We start from the raw sequence: 13,374 nt of genomic DNA on the forward strand, positions 1-13,374 counted from the left end.
CAAATAATGAGATCTAAATCTTTCCCTATATAAAAAAAAAAAAAAAAAAAAAAAAAAAAAAAACCCAAAACTTTGATACTTTGATGAGCTTTACAACTCTGATCTGAACTTCACTGATGACTAGAGCTGTATTCTAACACAAGTTATATAGGCTATTAAATGAAATAGATATACTTACCTGTTGTGTCATTTATGAAGCAAAGCACTTAAAGCCCAAACAGCAAGTATTAAAGATTATAAATTTTACATTATCCACATAGCAAATATACATTATTCATATTTTATTCATATTTACATAACAGAAACATATTTCATCATCACAGAATAACCTTAGTTATGACCTGTGGATTTTCTCAATATATTTGATATTCTACTTTTAGTTTCTAATTATTTTATATAAACACTAAATAAGAAATACCATCATTCGTTAACTTTATCAACTGACAATTTTAAATAGACTTTCCAGAGAACAGCACTGAACATACAGTTTCATAAAGTGTAAAACASTGTTGATTTATGGAAAAATTATGCATCTTGATTTGCATTTGGGAATGATTAAAGTATTATTAATGCACAGATACATCTTTTAAGTTTGTATTGGGATTATAGTTGAAGGTTAGTTATGAAAATAAGCTTTTCATCCTTCAAAACTCCTGACTAGGCATTTGAGCTATCAGTTTCTGCTAGCTGTCAGATGTAAAAGGATCCTTAATATTTCTTCCAATCTGCAGCCAGATAAGAGAACTGTATGGTCAGACACAAAGACTTGTTTCTTCCATGCAGTTGCACATGGGCTTGCAGATTTAACAGCAGACTCACTAGACTCAGTGCGTGGAGCAGGATTAAGATTGATGCAGGCAGACGAAACCCATTTCTCAATACATGTAGGAAGGCAGGATCGGAAGGGGCCTCCTCGGTCATTTTTCTTCATACTTACAAGAATATGAAGTATTTGCATACTGAATCATGCAGATGGTATAAAGTTAATGATGTAGCTAAGTATTCATCTGCTTAATTCTCATTGTTTCTGTTGCTTAAAATTTTCACTATAATAATATAATTTAGCTGTTCTACTAATTCCAATGAAAACAGGATGCCCTGCAAAATTTGCACTTAAATCAACATYGAACTTTTAATCACTTCAAATCTTCTATTGTACTAGTAAGATAAGAACCATGTACGTTAAATACACATCAAAATGCTTTAACACTTTTCGTCTTAATTCCAAAGCATATGCAGAACCATACAATTCTTAAAATCTAAACTTCTTCAAGCCCAAACCCAACATTTAAATTCATTTAGATACTTTTGGATAATCAAGCTCTAGATCTAGACACTACTCAGTTAGAATATCATCCCTTACATTTACCAGTATTATTTCAAAACAGCCCCTATAGCTATTGCTCCTCTTAGTGCAATATGTGGCATTGCAAATGCTTTCTGGCATAATGTTTTTTTTGCTAGCATTCTTTCTTGATAAGCTTCTTAAAAAAATCCATATTGCAGGCAATGAGATTTTTGAATTTCATTTGTCTTCATTTACTGGTAGGAAATGCGGGTATGAAGCAAGAAGCTGAAGATGTAGCAAAAGCCAATTAAAAGGCAGCAAGAAAGCATACATTTGAATGAAACATGTAGAAAGTATGCAAGCCGATACAAGCTAAACCTATCAGTTTCCTTATTGTGACTATATTAGAAAACTCTAGCATCTGTTTGCCAAAAGCATGAAACCATTCTTTTCTTCATCATTATAGATTAAGGTGACATGACTTGGATTCTGTATGAGGGGAGATCTAATTATCGGCTGATGAGTCACGCTATACTATTTGAGCTATAATCAGTCACGTTCTAAGTGTTCTAAAGTTACATGTTAGTAATTATCCACTGTAGGAGGAAAGATGTGATCACTTATTTTTCAAGCTGGCAGTGCCATCTGATACATTCAAGAAAAGACTACAAAAAGAATTAAGTGTGTGACAAAATATTTACACAGTATGAAAAAATCCATGTTTTTTTTTTTCCTATAATTTCCTATCTAGACAGCTAAGTAAAAAGAATCTTTCCGCATTTCACCATTAACTTTGTAAAAGTTTACAATACAATTCTCATTTGCAGTGTCTCACCATTCATTCCTCTACTATTCCAACAAGCAGAACGTTTTGGATAAAAGTCCTCTCAGCATGATCTTTGATGTCTAATTTCATATCAGTTCTCTAGGTCATCTGAGTCATAAGTGAGGGAGGAAAGGACCTAGAGAGAGTCTCCTCTAAGATGAGGCCCTTTTTTCCCTTCTGCTCTATACTGACRATGTGGACAGCTAGTTGCCCAACTTTCATACAGCCCAAGATACTCGGGGACACCTATGAGGACAGAATATTTTAGCACTGCAACACATGGGCACTGTGACAGAAGGAAACATATCTCTGGCCTTCTCCACGCAGTTACACAAGGACCATAATGCAGTTTCATGTCACAGTGATTTTCAAATACAAAGAAGCTTCAGTATCAGATGTTGTAAACTGGTGTATAAAGGCATAGAAGCAAATTCTTCATACTGTCTCTCAAGGGCTCACAGCTATTTCAAAGAAAATTTATATAAAAAGATACTTTTTCCCCCTAAATTTATATTAAAAAATACTACTTCATCACTTTAACAACTCCCCTGGGACATCTTAAAAACTTTAGAGAAGTAAATTAAAAATGTCACTATCTCTYTCAGAAAGAGATTTCCAATTTACAGAAAAGGAAAAGTATGTTGCAAATGCTAAGATAAAAGATTTTTATATTTCTGAGGGGATGGTGCACCCTCAGGATCTTTACAAATTGTAACTGATGCTGGAACTTACAGCCTTCCTATGGAAAGCAGTCCAATTCCCCACTGCCGCAGCATGCACACGCTCAAACTGAACAAACATCCTCACCTAGATTATGAAATAAAATGCATTCTTATGAAAATAAAACTTCATTCACCATGAGATTTAAGGAAGGAGGGAGGACTAGAAGTAGCATTCTCATTTGTCTTCTGTAATGAAAAGCAAATAAAGGAAGGTATGTTCATCATCATCAGCTGTACTGATTCAGACAAGTGGTTGCCTCTAACAGAGACTAGCAGTGAACATTCAGGAAAAGCTCAAAGTATGGCAAGTCCACATGGCATTTCTCCTCTACAATCTCCCAGTTAATAAATCTATTCTGCTCAGTAAGCTTTCAGCTTCACTTATTTTGTCTACTTTATAACCAGATGTGAATTTCTTCCACAAGTACATAACGTCTCCCTTTGACCCTGGTGAAAGCTTCTGCTCCCAAAATACCCATGTTCTACAAGTATATTAGCCTTTTGATGAAGAAATTTCTTTCTACTTGTTTTACTTTATCTGATGTTTCCTATTCCTTGTATTGAAGAAGACCACAAATGGTTGATCTGACCACATATTTTTCTTTACTATATAGCTATCATATCTTCTTCAAAACCTCTCTGCTTCAGACTGAGTAGCTRTAATCTACCTAGCTTGTCCTCTGCTGCCCACCTTCCTCCTTGTTCTGCTCTGAAATATTTCCAGTTCTAACATGCCTTATTGAACATGGGGATCAGAACTTGGAATAGTCATCAAGGTTTGGGTGAACCATAAATTTATACAGTGATATAATAACCTTATCCATTCCCTCCTTAATAGTTCATAGAATCATAGAATGCTCAAGGTTGGAAGGGACCTCAGAGGTCATCTAGTGCAATCATCCTGCACCAGCAGGGACACTCARAGCACGTGGCACAGGGCGGCATCCAAGTGGGTGTGGAAGATCTCCAAAGGAGACTCCACAACCTCCCTGGGCAGCCTGTTCCAGAGCTCTGTCACCCTCACTGCTAAGAAATTTTTCCTTAAGTTCCTGTGGAACTTCTGATGCTTCAGTTTGTAGCCATTTCCTCTAGTCCTATCGCTGACTACCACTGAAAAGAGGCTTGCCCCATCCTTCTCAGTTGCTTGTCTTTYTGTGAGAATCAAGGTGCTGTTTCCACGGAACTACATACTATAGCATCATATCTCACTCCTGAACAGCAACAGTCAGCTCAATCCTCTATTTTCCTTACGAAGCTAGGAATGTTCTTCCCTGATATATTCCTTTACATGTGGCATTGCATTTAATCTGAAATTTTACTGCCCAGCCTTTTAAACTTGCAAAGTCTTTCTACAATTCTTTAGAGTTTACCCTCATCCCAACTAATCTTTATAATTTTGCATCACCAGCAAGATTTCAAAACCCACTACTCGCCTCCTTTTCTAGGTCATCTAGGAATATGTTGAACACAGCAGATCCTTGCAGAATTCCATCGAGCATTTCCTTTGATATTACCATCTTTAACCAATTACTTATCCATGCTAATTTACTTTAGCCAATGACAGCTTACCGTCTTTAGAAGTTTTTACCAAAAACAGTTAGAAAGTTGAAGTAGGTTATATTAATCGGATCATTCGTATGCACGTTTGTTCACTTCAAAGGAGGCCAGGAGGTTTAAGGCAGAACTTCCCCTTAGAGATGTCATCATGACTCTTCCCAAGTAGGTCATGCTCATCCATGTTTATACACATCACACACAGTTTCCACTAATTAGTCTGGGAAAGAGATGAAGCTTAGAAGCCAGCTATGCTGTTTTATCATATTTGCCATCAGTCTTCAGGTACTAAGGAAGTCTTAAGCCTTCTGCAGTACTATTAGCAAATCAATTTATGCATTTCCAGTTGATCCTAGTGATCTCAGTGCTTGCTTTGCCTATTTTTCCTTTAATTTCTGCACAGTAACTTCAAATTCAGTAAGATCCTTCCAGTCTCTCCCCGTCCCCACATATACTGGGTTCTGACATGCAAATCAGTCATGGGCTCTATAAAGCCAATGAAGAAAGAGTATTCCAAGGACAAGAGCCCACTATTAATTAAGTTCAAATGMTGTAGCTAGACCTGGAATAAAAAGGTTGTTTGTCTAGAGTACTCAAGACTTATTGTATTGCATCAGATACACACCAACTGACAATTACTGCACTAAATGGTACCTACCAGAAAGAGGTAGAACATTTCCACTGAACTTGGACTGTCCCTATATTGTAATGTTTCCCTAAAGGCTGGGCACACCTGTAAGCCCAGCTCTCTGGATTTCTATGTGCCTTACATGTTGGGTCATACTTCAGAGCTATTTGGAAACACAACTGGCTTTTCCAGGGAAACTTAGACATTGGTGGTAAACAGCTTTTGGGCAGCCTGGCTGAACTGGTTGGAGGCAGTAGGCTTTGTAAATTCCAGGACAACTCTCAAAGGGTATGTAGAGCTGTCTGAAGCATACATTTATTAGGATGAATGCTGCCAGCAGGGATTTTCTCTCCTTTTGAGACTATAGAGTCTATTTGGCTCAGGGCCTAACATTTAGATGATTATTATTGGGAGAGATGAATCCTAACTTCTGTGCTTCATATTCCTCCTTTCTAAAATGGAGATCACAGTCCTTCCCTCTATCTCGGGGGGAAAAACACATTAAATATTACAAAACAGTCTGATATTGCACTTGGACTAGAACACTCCAAATTAATGCCTTCCAGGGAACTCAGAGAATTCAGTGCAATTAGTTTTGTTAATTGCTGTGTTTTGGAATTTCGTGCACATTTCAACAAATTTCTCCTTCAGCACAGCTGAAGACCATTTTAACTTATCTAAGCTAGTTTAGACAAAGACTTTGCTCTCAAAACAAGACTGAAAATGATATGAAAACAGATTCTGTGAGTTCTCTGATACACTACACCAATCGTATGCCAGATGACCCTAAGCAGAACACACATGACAACATTAACCTTTTTTCACCAYCAGAAAGACTTTAGTTGTAGGTTCAGAATGGCTCTTACTATATTGTATCAATTTGATATCTGCAATAAATATAAAGTTAATATAGGGTTTATAAAATAGGTATTATTATTTACTTAATGGCCCATAACAACTTCCACGGARAATTTATATTTCACAGATCATTGACTTGATAGATTGTGACAGCTCTTCTGAAGATGTTCTGGTCTAGTGGGTCATTACAGATAGCAGCACAGACAATAAATCGGTGTCCTAAATATCATAGTAACTTTTTTGTTCAAAACAGTTGAGTGAATGGAATCAAAGTCAGTTTGAGATATTTATTTGATTTTCAGAAGGCAAAATCGGCATGAGGCACACTACAGACCATTTGCTAGCAAAAGCCTGAAAAAAAAATATGTTGCGAATTATACAAATGTTTTAGTGTGTGCTCCACTGAAACAGCCAGACACTCTACAGAGGATACAGTAAGAAACAGGCCRTCTCAGATAATTTATGCTTTAATCTCTGATCATACAAAGATTTCCTCTGGTGATTTTCTGCACATTACTGGATAAACTACCTGGATTTCMAATTACTATAAAGTACCCAATCCCAGATCTGAAGGTCACATAAAACCTCTCTTCTATGAACTGCCCACTGTTCTCATACAAATTGTTTGCACAGACACCTCTTCTCACACAGTTGCAGATCTAGTTTTAAGAAGCAGAGAAATCCTTTAGCAATTGAGAAAGAAAAGAGTGAAAAGAAAGGTTGTAGTCATCTAATCACAAAACTTTACCTTCAGTAATGAATATATTCCATGATTCCAATACACTTTTGATAAAAAGATTATCAAAGACATATTCACTGGATTCAAAAATGGGTTGAAACAACGTTTTTCCTTTTACTTTTCAAGTTTATGTTAAAAAATAAAATGAAATACTTCCTGTAGCTACTATCTGATTTCATTAAGTGTGTTCTCTCCTGAACCAGAAGCCACCTAACAAAATAAGACRTAATGAAAACACTGAGAACTTGAAGAATAGTGCTGAGAACAGGACCACTCAGCCAGGAGCTTAAATAGTTAAACATCACAAGTTCAGTGGATATTTACAGTCCAGTTATACAGCAACAACAAAAAAACATACATAACCAAAGCATCAGAGACAAGGGAGGATGGAACAGAGTACTGAAATGGTCCCAAAGCAGCAGTACATGAAAGAGGGCATAACTGCTCTGTGGTCTAGCAGTTCAGATCTCACCCAGATATACTGCAATTCTACAGTCCTACAACTAGCACAGTCTCTTACTGCAGACCACCCGATGAGAAATGCACACCGTGACTCACACTTGGACCTCTCATAACACATCTACTCACAAGAACAACACCATCAGACCATCTCTGGGCAGGAGAGCATCTCACTGCTTGCAGGCATTAGACTCTGAGCAGAGGCAGTTCCTACAGCCCTGAGGAAGGCCATGAGCTCTTGAGAAGGTTAGGATTGCTTCTCCTTGCCCTCTTTCTCCCATGATTTCTTACTGCCTGGCCCTCAGTGGGCTTCACACCACCCTTAGCTACCTCTCCCTCTGGCTGGTGGATGGCACTCAGGTTAGCACTCTGCAAAGCTTTTCACAATGAAGTACTGAGTCTTGACACTGTCTTCCTGTTTTTAGAAGAGGAAACTGTCATACAAGTTTCAAACTGTCTATAGGAATTTATTGCTGAGAAGTTGCCTACTTTCCTCCCCTTGTCGAGCAATACTCCTATTTTGCACATAACAGAACTATATATGCTTATACTAATTACTGTAATGCCTTGGTAAGCTTTATCTTAAGAATGGAATATAACATCATGCCCATTCAGCAACCATTAACTCTACTGTTAGTAAAGTTAATGATATTCTTTAATAACATACCATATTTTATTCAGTGACTATGCATACAGACAGGAGCTAGGCAAGGATACTTACTTCARTAAGAAGTTACTGAAGTTACTAAAAAAAATACTAGATTTCATCTAAGTGTCTCTCTCCCTTTCTTCATTTTTGAAAATTATGAAATAAGGATGCACTAGGCTTCCACATTAACATATTAAAAGAGAGGAAAGAAGCAGTAGAAAAGAATTCTTCATTCTTTAGTTAGGAAAATAGATCATGCCCGAGATGTTAAAACAGCTGATTAGCATGCAGCTAGTTTTTTCCAAGCTTCACCAAAATCCCACATGCGATGTCTCTCCCATTCCTGGCAGAAATCCAGGACTACTACTTATTTTCCTGAGTCACTGAGCTCAGCCTCTTTGATGTAGTCTGGGTAGAGAGACCAGCCAATGCTTGCTTTGGGACACAGCAAAGTCCCGTTGTTGCACTTCCCTGTGGCCACAGCAAGGCATCATGCTGGGCCCTACAACCCTCTTGCTGCTAAATGGAGCTTGCAGCCCAGACCTCAGCAAAAATAAACCAAATATTCGCACCATAGCTGCTCATGATACTATGTCTAGGGGGCAAGGGAGTGGAGGCAAAGTATTTATAATTCGTGTGCAGAACAGCTTGAGCTCCTCTTTACACCAGAGTGATCTACAGTTTAACTTCAAATCTCTAAAGTCGGTTGATTACTCAGAATTTCTTGTATGTAAAAGGAGCTGCACAGTTTATAGGTTTGTAACTGTTGTCCATCATTACCGCCTCAAGAGATCTTCAGGAAAAGTAACTGGTCGGGTATAGCATGGATTGGATGTTGAAAATTTAACAGATGGTAAAAGTTAAAAGGGCTTCCATTGCTCTAGAGGTAGGTGGGACTCTGGGGGACAGGCAGGTGACAAAATGTTAGAAAGAATTCTCAATAGAGGTAATATCCTAAATTCAGGGCACCTTACTTAGTAATCAGACATACTACTAAAACCAAAGTTTGTTTACAACTAGAATTTAAATTTAAACTTTTCGTATCACCTCCACAAGGCAAATACCTATACGTGCATAGTCACTGTGAAGAGTGAGCTACAGCTGGATCATTTAATTGCCGCTGCATTAGATCCACAAATGGGATTTTACCATAATCCTAGCTGCAGTGAGTGCATTTACAGACTCTATTATGATCACTTTTGCTGAAGTCAGGCTTCTATTCCAATTTGTTTGGAGCAAAGTTTCATAAACATGGCAAGAGGCATCCTATATACAACAGAATTTCATTTATCTGTCAGTGTGTTTAGTGACGATCTGGGTTCCTCTCTTTGCTACCGTCAGTGTTTTCATGAAGGATCTCATCCCTGGTGTAACATTATTAGCAGAACACAGCTAAGTCAGGCAGAGAGAGGACCAACATTTCGCCTATCGCTCTTTCTGGAACATTAACCCCTTTCCAAAGGTACCACATAAAGATGCTGTCATTTAAGTACCTCTGAAAACTTGTTTCTTTTTTAAAAATAACTACAAGAAAATCAAAAGAATAACTTCAGTCAAAATAAAGAGACACAAAAGACTGGAGCCCTTCATCAGAAAACTCAGAAAATCAGCAGCAGTTTGCCAAAGTGTTGTAATTTTAAAAAGTGTACAGTAAGCAGTGTTCAGCTTGTCCAACTTAAAACTTCATTACAGAGGGTATCTCCTTCATGGGTTTACAGCTCACATGCCATGAACTCTTGGAAACAGGTCTCCCCTTCCTCCACATGCCTGTGGCTGGAAGACCACTTGTCCAGTTAGACATGTCTAGCCTTCTGGAGCAAGGAGAGAAGGTTTCTTCTACAGAGAGACAACCAAGTTGGGATAGGTTTGAACAGGCCAAAAGTAAGAGAAGAAACCCTGGAGAGAGTCTGGAGTGAACACAAAGACCAGGAGACTATTGAAATAAGGAAGGAGCAGGCAGACAGGTTGTGGCAGCGGCAGAGGAAAGTCCTCTGTTGTACAGTTTTTTGCAACCTGAAAGCTGCTGAACATTGCCAGATGGTGAATGAGCCTAAAAGACAAATTCCACCTGGATGAAAGAGTGTGCAGTTTTGTTCACAAAACTTTATTTTGGTTTTATTCTGACCTTTTCTGTGCTGAAAGAGTCTAAAGTTATGAAGTTGTAGAATTATGATGTGTGGGTCTGCTAAAATGCAGGTTTTGAGATTCAAAGCCCTTTTGAGATCTTAAGGATACTCGGTTTAAAGGAATGATTCTATGAAGCACAAAGATCCACCATAAAGCCCTCTGCAAATGCAGGGACCCATGAAGAGCTGTCACATCAAAAACTGTGTTAAGGCAGGCAACATGGCAGAAGTAATGTTAACTGGAACTGAACCACTAAACCTTGGGTGCCCAGGGAGTCCACAGCATACAGAACCTAACTAGAGGGAACAGAACTAAAAGGATCATTTTGATTGACCTCATAAGGGTAATTCAAAGCATTCCCCTACCTCTCTCACTAACCTCACCCCTCCCCAAAAATATTTATAGTTAGATCACTTTCTGAAAGACAGTAAAATCACCAGGTCAGCTGTATCAGAGAGCACTAAATCCAATCAAATTGAGGCAAAGCTACCACTACTGGAGCCACAAATTGCATTTACCTCCACTGGAAACATTTATTCAGTAGCTTTTTGGTCACAGTCCCTTTATCTAGGGGTGGGAGCCACACAATTAATTGTAAGCATTTTAACTTATATCTTGCATCCCCAAGAACGTGCCCACAACAGCGGCATTTTTCTTTTTGTTTCCTATTGCTACAACTTTTCCAATTTGTATAAAATGCTTATATCAGACAAGAAAAAGAGCAAAGCAGCAAGAACAACAACTTTCATGAATCTAAAGGTTACAAAATACATAAGAACACCCAGCTGTGGGAGTCTGAGAAAAATTAGGATCATCACCTGAAACGTGAGCACTTTTCCCTGATTTTATGTAGACTGGACGGTGTGGTACTTAAATTACTGAAAAAATGACTGGAGAAAAATAGCATTACGTCTTTCAAGGGGCTCCAAATTTCACATTTCTTATGTTAAAAAAATTTTGGTAGTAAAAATACATATTGCTACTAGAAATAATCATTATTATATATATTATTACATAATTCTATTAATTACATTCACCTTATTAACATGAAGATAAGAATTATTTTAAGATCTGTGCATGAGTGGACTGTTTTTTCTGGCAGATGATATAATGGATAAGATGAAAGGATCAACCTTTTGATGCATCATAATTTAAATATCAAAACAAGTAACATGAAACCTTTTGGACAGAACTATTTTGCTTTTGGAAGTTTCTATAGAGATAAGTTTCTGCAAGAGATAAGAAAATAGAGCAGTGTCAGCGTCTGGAGCTAAAGCAGCACTGGGTGTTACAGGCAAGTCATTTTCAGAAAAGCTTTTAGCATTAAGATTTCCATGGACCAGAATATAACAACTTATGATTAATTCCCAAAATACATCACAAATCATGATCTAATTCAGTCAGAAAGGTCCTTTTTTTTTTTTAAAGAAATTATGACTGTTACAATATATGGAAGGAGGGAGGAGAAAATGAGAAGTAAGGAAAGCCAAATGAGGATTGCAAAGTAGCAAAAGACCATAAGAAAGTACTTCGTATAACAGGCTAAGAAGAAAATGGGCCAATGTGTTTCAGAGATGCTATGGAACATATAATTGAGCTACTTTCATTCAACTTCTAAAAGTAGTCTATTGGAATGTAATAAGCAAATTTTACAAAAAATCTAAATTGAAAACATTATCATAAATTGCCCTTTGGAAGTTCAATTCTCCAGACACAATTTCCTCTTTCTAGAAAGAAAATGCTAGTCAGAAATGATTAAAMAAAAATTTAGCTTTTAGCCAAAGTCCTAACAAGACAATGATGCAGCAGTTTCTCCTTCAATCTAGATTACTGAGAAGAGAACAGGCTTGATGCTTTAATTTTCAGTGTAAGTTTCAGAATATAGAAACATTAGAATTATAAGCAAATACATAAGCTTAGACTGATGTCAGATAATTTTGAAAGTCCTCCAATAATTACTGAATATTCACTGAAAGTATTTCCAGACACTAAGGAATATATATCAGAAAACATTTCCATGTCAAAAAATATGCGTTCGGATAATTTTTGTCATTCTTGCAGGTGTTTGACATTACTTCTCCCACACACACTTGTTCTCTAGCAAGCATCTCATTAGAGAACAGAAGCAGTAGGATGGTACTGAAAAAGACAAGTGTATTCYATGAATATCAAATGACAAAAGTCAAAGTGCTCACACACAGCAATAGACTGAGTTTATCAGATTCTCTACCTATAGCATAGGTATATAGGGAAATTCTAGTCTTACATTGGCATGGAAGAGACTTCACAGAGAAAGCTTCCCTCTATTTCCTCTGTCATTTYCTATGGCTGATGATACAGCCCCTTAAGGCTTTTTACAGCAGCAGATTAGGAATTGGAATTGATCAAATATTAGAACATTAAAATGGTGGTAAAAAGTATGTCTTTAATGGTCATCTGGGGTGAACACTACATCTTCTTGAGAGTGTAGAAAAGAGTCACCTGATGTCAACATTTCAAAATCAGTCTTGCAACAGGATTTGCTAACATTATAGTGAAAGCACAGCATCCTCACAGTCAACATTCTCTTCATCCTTTAAAACTATCTACTGCTGGACTACAATGTATTTCATGTAGCCTTTGAGGAGAATGGGATGTTCCTTATACTAGTTCACACAAATTATCTGCATCCGTCTGAACTTGAAATTTTTCTGTTTCAAGACAATATTGTTCAATAATTAGAAAAACTTAAGGAATCTTTTTATTAATACCAAAACTGTTAGTTAGACTGTAGCAACTTAGAAGAAATTGCTTTACCAGAAATAATCTTAAAAATACTTTTAAGTATTGTTACTAGTCTTGAGACTTTCAGAAAGGAATAGTTTTATCCTAAAATATTGCAGCTACATGTGTCTCCTGTTCTGAAACATATTTTAATGTGACAGTTTGACCTTCTCCAATGAAGATCACCAAAGCATAGCATACCTCRCACCTACCTTTAGAGTACTGTGCTATTATTTTAATGATGGGCTCCAGATAAGAACTAGTGATATTCCAAGTAATCATAATGCTCATGTTTTATATTCTTATGACAAGATGAAAGGGAGAAGTATTCAGAGGAACTTCTGCATTAAAACTGCAGGCAAGATTCCTGAACTTTTCAGCTCAAGTTTTAATTGCAAACAAGTGAGTCATTGTAGTGTAGTACAATTCACTACTTGCACAATAAAATTTACTTCAAAATATTTCTATTACCCTCAGAAAGGCTGGAAATGATTTGCTTTTCCAGGATCAGATATGCTGTATGCTATTTTGTTTAGACAGATACAACTTTCAAATAAGTTTTTGATTAAAGAAATAAGCCATCTGCTAGTAGATGGCAGAGAAGTCATAACTGCACAATAAAAAAAAATCCTGCAAAAAGGCATATTTGACTCAGTAGTACAAATGCAAGGTGAGACACTGGTACAAAGCAAAACAGAACAACAAGTTCTCTGAACTCATCCTAGTGCTTTAACATTAGAGTCCCAGTTCTGTGTAGTTCC

Source organism: Nothoprocta perdicaria, unplaced genomic scaffold, assembly GCF_003342845.1.
Source record: "Nothoprocta perdicaria isolate Ctin4 unplaced genomic scaffold, notPer1 scaffold_102, whole genome shotgun sequence".
Lineage (NCBI taxonomy): Eukaryota > Metazoa > Chordata > Aves > Tinamiformes > Tinamidae > Nothoprocta > Nothoprocta perdicaria.